General features: G+C 37.0%; 1 pseudogene; it reads left to right on the forward strand.

The window, feature by feature from the left end:
- The first annotated feature begins 5,622 nt into the window (after nucleotides 1–5,622).
- LOC106735268 (60S ribosomal protein L5 pseudogene) overlaps nucleotides 5,623–6,339 on the forward strand; it is a 5,488-nt pseudogene continuing 4,771 nt past the window's right edge.

The following is a 6,339-nucleotide window of genomic DNA, read 5'->3' on the forward strand; positions in this document are numbered from 1 at the left end:
ACAACTCTTGCAATATCATGTTAAGAAAAATCTATTCTCTTAAAGGAGGTAATATACAAGCTCTGGGATTCAGAAAGGAAGTTCAAGTCCAGAGGTTCTATAGGGAAATGTAGGACTAGACTAAACAGTTCCCCAATGAGCAGCTATATTTGACGGCCAGATTGAAGAGAGAGCTTTCCAAGAGAATCAGGAAGGAAACAAGGTGTGCGGTTTCACTGCAGGAAAGAGACTTTCTTTACTAAGGCTGATCAGGTGTACACTGTTTAATGTAGGGGTCCCCTAGCTGAGCAGTCTGGAATCCAGAGAGCAGCTTCCTAAGTGGCAGGAGCAGCATGAGGAAGTTTCACAGGGCTCTGCAGAGCTCCCATTGTCACAAAAGTCACTCCACCAAATATGTAAAACTGCTTTCAAGTGGGAATGTTCACAGTCTTCTTAGAAAAAAGAACACAAATTCATCATCCAGAGATGCATTCCATGGAAGCATTTTATGGACTCCAGAAAAGAACATAATATGGGCACACATATCCATCCTGCACCAGTTCTTATTGGCCTCCACCCTCCTCTATCAACCCCAACTGCCCATCCCCAGAAACAGACTTAAATATATAGAAAAAAGGAAAAGGATGTGTCAACAGTGTACTCTGAAGAATGATTTTAAACAAACTGTCAAAGTTTCAGATACACCAACTGAAAATTGAAACTTGCCATAAACACCATGTTGCCTACCAAGTGTTAATTTCTTTCTTCAGCTTCATCTGCAGATCCTATATAGCAATGTGCCAATTTAACAACAAAACTCTTTTAGACTACCCAGCTGCCCTCTCTTGTGGCCAAGAATGGCAACACTGTTAGTTTTGGCCAGTGGATGAAAGCAGAAGTCTACTGGGGATTCCAGAAAAGTCTTTCATTTCTGAAAGAGACCCAATCCCTTTCTCCTTGATTTTTTTTCCCCTTCTGGCCTGGAGTATATTTTGAAGACTTCTCTGACTAATCCCTAAAATCTGTTGGGGACCACCTGTGAGATGATGGCCCAAATCTGCTGGAAAGCAATTTGAGTGACCCAGCACACTGGGTCCTCAAGTACAGGAAACTACATACATGTACCCTGTGTTCTACATAATAGCTCTTACATGCTATGCTTTGTGTTTCCAAGTAAATCTAACTTCTTTCTTAAATATGTTCTTGCTTTGAGGAAATCCTGCTGTTTGTATGGTCATCCTTTTCCATCTACTGTACATTTACAGAATTTGCCCTCATAAATATGTATAGTAAAACTTGCTGAGCAAAGGTCACACATTTACTTTAAAATATTATATTGTTTGTAATCTGATCGTCCACTCAATAAATACAGAGCACAAGAGAAGGCTGCATTCACATTCTTGCAAATACCCAGCCATTCCCCCCCCCTTTGCTACATTCATTTAGACTATGAATCTTTTAATAGGAGCTCTCTCTGCATCTCTGAGTACACATCAAAAATCTATTATTGTTTTTAATCTCTTCCATGAGACAGAAAGGGTGACATTCACCCCCAATAGGAGTCTTCATGCCATGACCTACCCTTAATTTCATCCAGCCTATGTCATAGGCACACACATGTATACCCAGTGTGCTCCGGCATGTCCCAGGACACAAATCCAAGACCTTTCCCAGATGAGTCCAATTGCATTACCACTCTACCACCACTTGGCCTCTCAGCTCTAAAATCTTTGCATGGTACATGCCACAGAGTACTTATAAGATTTCAGTTCTGGGCTGGCAGGTGGCATGGCAGTTAAGGGCACTGGACTCCCACATAGCTGACCAAGGTTGGAGTCTGGACCTGGCGGCTTTCTCTTTTTCTCTTTCTCTCTCTCTCTCTCTCTCTCTCTCTCGTTCTCACTCTCACTTGTTCCTCTCTGGACAAATTAATGTAAATAAAGTTAAATAAAATAAATCTTTAAAAAGAAAAATGATTTCAGTTCTTTATATTATTAATGCTAAGAAAATACAGAGGAACATATTCATACATTGTGTTTGTAATAATTTCTTGGAAATGAAACAAACCACACATAAAATTTAAAAATGAACTGGACTACATCAAAATTAAACACACTTATGCAAAGGACATTATCAACAGAGTGGTAAGGCAACCCACAGATGGGAGAAAATATTTGAGAGTTATATATCTGATAAAGGATTACTCTCCAGAAAATATAAAGAAATCCTACAACTCAACAATGGAAACAATCTAATTTTAAAATGAGCAAAGGTCTAAACTATATATTTTTCTGAAGAAGATAAAGAAATGGCCAATGAGCAAATGAAAAGATACTCAATATCATTAATCATTAGAGCAATGTGCACATCAAAATCTCAATGAGATATATATATATATATATATCTTCACATACCACATATCAAGTGTTATCAAGGATGAGGAAAAACTGGAACCTTCATAGAGGGCTGGTAAGAATGTAAAACAAGTATAACCACTATGGGTGAATACACGTGCCTTCTAGAAAGAAAAAAAAAAAAAAAAAAAAAAAGACATAGGGACCAGTAGTTAGAATGGAGGAGAAGGGATTGTGGCATGACCATCCCCCTTGGGGGGTGATTTCTCACTTTCCGTCTCTATGTCTCTGTCTGTCTGGCAAGCGCACGCGCCCTATAGCAAAAACCTCTCAAAAAAAAAAGAAAGAAAGAAATAGGACAAGCCAGTGGCTTAGTGGTTAAAGTGACTAGATGATACACGGCCAACTGCACAGTTCAAGTGCCAGGCCCAGTGACTTGAAACATGCACTGGCCACACGTGCAAGCATGCCCAACATCCCAAGAGAATGGAGAAGGGATTGCGGCATGGCCATCCCCTTGGGGAATGATTTCTCTCTTTCCTCTGGCAAGTGTATGTGCCAGGCACACAAGAATTATTACATGACTCCACTTACAGGAAGTATCTAGAACAGTAAAATTCATAGATACAGAAAGCAGAATAAGCACAACTGTGGTAGGCTAAATAATGGATAAAAGAGATACTAACATAGATCCAGAATCAACTGGAAAATAGAAGACTTGGTCCTTGAACCTCCCATCATGACATAAAGGATACTTAGGATCTGGAGACCATAGTGTAGCTCTGCATCCCAGTGGAGGGACTCCCCTCCCTTCTTTGGACCCCACAAAATTTTGTCACTTGTTAATGGGCGTGGGGGGGGTGGGTACTAAACAGAATGTTGAGGGCACAGTTGCCTATAGGAGTTCATTGGGTAGCACCTGATCCCTATCAGCTTAAGGCCATCAAAGAACAAAAGATATGGTCCAGGTAGAAAGCCAAATATGGTGCAGCACTTCCCACAGAGAGCAGAAGGCCCAGTCCCAGCTAACTCATGATTCCAGCAACTCTGCTGCACTGCAGAGGTGATATGATAATTTAGTAGCTCCATCAAATCTTTGATTTCTTTAAAAGGAACACAAGGGAGAGAGTGATTTCTTATATTAGGGGCAAAAATTTATTGGAGGAGGGATACAGAGGCAGAGCATTGACAGGACAGAGAGGTATGGTGTTATCTGTTGAAGACATTTTGATCAACTGGATTGGGCAGAAATGTTCACATATTGAAATGTTCACTTTGTAAGCTAAATAATGTGATTGAATGTATAAAAAATAATTCAAAAAAAATTTAAGAAGTTATTGGCAATTGACTATTCTGATCTACCATGGACAAAAGAACCTCATGTCCTCTTAGCCATCACAAACGCCTCAGCTAAGACTCATCTAATAGGAAACTGGAGCTCAAGAAGCTTCAATTTCTTTTAAATTTTAACCCACATAGGAAAGAAAATTTAATTTGCTATTTTAGTTCTTTCAGACTTAACTTTTTTGGACTTTAATTTGCAATTTTTCTGGTACATTATAAAATAACTCCCTTCTCTGTTTCTCTCTGTATCTGAGCAAGCCTTAGATAATGCTGGCACTCAACCATTGATTAAAAAAATTTCTTCATCAAAAGTATTTTAGTATTCATTATAAAATCCAAAACATTTTCAGAAATAACTGGATTATAGTCAGTTGTCCCACTTCTCAAACTCAGAGACCAAAGAGAACTAAAGGCTTAATGATTAAACTTAAGCTCTGTATTGATGAAGTTTTCAGCTTCCTTTACTGAAAGACTTGCTATATATCATAACTGTCAATAGTTTCATCATGTGACAAGTAGGTAGTAATAAGAGAGGTACATGCCAGAGGAAAAATAAAAATTAGTAAAATATCCTGGCTCCCAAATGCAGCTAAATTCCCAAGCTTCGAAATGTTCATGATCTCTAAATCAGCATTTGATAGCAAATAATCTATAAATTGTATGGCAAAGCCAAATATGATTTTTTTTAAATACCCACATTTCTTTCTTCAAGGAACATAAATAACACCCCTTAAAATATTTTATATAACTGTGTAAGAAATGCATAAAAACTCAACTAGATGTGTGCATGCACATATGCAATGTATGTATGAATATAAATTATTCATTCAGAATATTAACTAGTAGTATTCCAATGTTTTCATGAATAAAGAAAAACTTTGGTAAGTTCAGAAAAAAAGCGCTTTGTAATCTTTTCTAAGAATATATACAAGGCTTGTAATTGATTAGGATCATTCACATTTAAGTATTTGTTTTAAGTTCTCAGTGTGATTGTAGTAATAATTTGATTTTTTCTTTTGCAGCATAACCTAAAACATATCCAGACTTAGATCTTACAAACTTAATTAAATTGATAACAAGATACTATATTCTCATTACTAGGAAATGCCAATGCTCTGTTAGAGTTTCTTGTAAAAAAGAAAAAGTCTTGTCCTTGTTTTCCATTTTTAAATAACAATATGAGGAACAAAGAAATCATCTAACATATTTTTGCTGAGAAGCTTTAGTAAAAGCCTAGAACTGTCAGAAACTAATACTACAAATGGAGCTTGGCATTTCAAAGAAAGAAAAAGGTTTAATTTGATTTCAAAAGATAAATTGAAATAGAAACCATGGAGATGGAAACCTTGTAATCCTACTGAAACAGAGGAAGGGCTTTTCATGGTAATTATTCTCATTTTTAATGTACCACAGTTAGAATTGAAAACATTATCCATACACTTAGCAAATGTGAGAGAAGGGAAATAAATATACAAGTCTGAAAGATGATAGAGAATCCGAGCTATTTCAAGAATGGGCTTTCTTTGATGTTCCTGAATGTATAATTCTAAAGAGTCAGTTTTATTTTACATTTTTTAGAAATCCTAAATTCTCAACAGACATAGATGTTTCTGTAAATTCCTCCAAGATTTTCTCCTTTTCCTTTTATTCTCAGTGATGCACATGGGGAATTTTTTCCTTAAAAGCAGCTGACTTCACTCAGGTACTACAAATAATCACAGTCAAAAGTCAGGGTTATTCTCTGGCGTCATGGTTCCTTTAACTTGAAGAGGAGACACTCAGCTAAGTGAAAATTTCACGATTCTTACTGGGCATTAGGAAGAAGTCTGTCTAGGGGAAAGAAAATAAGGAGGACTCTTACTGGGCATTAGGAAGAAGTCTGTCTAGGGGAAAGAAAATAAGGAGGACTCTTTTGTACAAGAGTCATGAGGATGACCATACTAATATGGGATTTGTGAGGGAGCAGAAAGATTATTTCATCTGTGACTCAACATTACCAAAGATCGAAAGTATTGAGGTTTTCCTAAATCAGAGGTATAGCTTTTAAAATTCCCCAAATACCAATCTCTGAGATACAATCAAGAGAGAGCTTAAAAGCCACCTTATAATCTTAGACACAGGTAAGCAGGTAGAATTTAAAAATTAAAAAATTGTATTCCAACTGTGTTTTAAAATAGTATAAATACCTTTGACACTAAGTATCCACATTAACAATATTTTTTGTTTTTGCTTACTTGGAAAGAACAATGGAGTAAGTAATGAGCCACATCCAGGGGCTAGCAGGTGATGTAGTGGTTAAGGTGCTGGATTCCCACATGGTCTCTCACAGTTTGAGTCCAGGCACACGTGCATGCATGCCCAAAATCTCAAGAGGAAAATGGAGGGCATATAAAAGAACAACCTGGTATTTGATTACACTGAAGACCATGAGCAAAACCATTTCTTTCAAGGAGGACAGAGTTATATCAGTCATATTCTGTATATTATATCAAGACTTAAAATTATGGAGCCTAAAGATAGCTACAGTTTGTCGTAAGTGTGTTTGAAATGGCTGAACAATAAAATATTAATATATGAAGTGTAACAACTCTCAGGAAGCTCATGAAGTTACCTGAATAAAAAACATCCAATCACAGAGAAGGCATGCAGAAGCACACAAGGG

This window comes from Tupaia chinensis, unplaced genomic scaffold, assembly GCF_000334495.1.
Source record: "Tupaia chinensis unplaced genomic scaffold, TupChi_1.0 Scaffold000350_1, whole genome shotgun sequence".
NCBI lineage: Eukaryota > Metazoa > Chordata > Mammalia > Scandentia > Tupaiidae > Tupaia > Tupaia belangeri.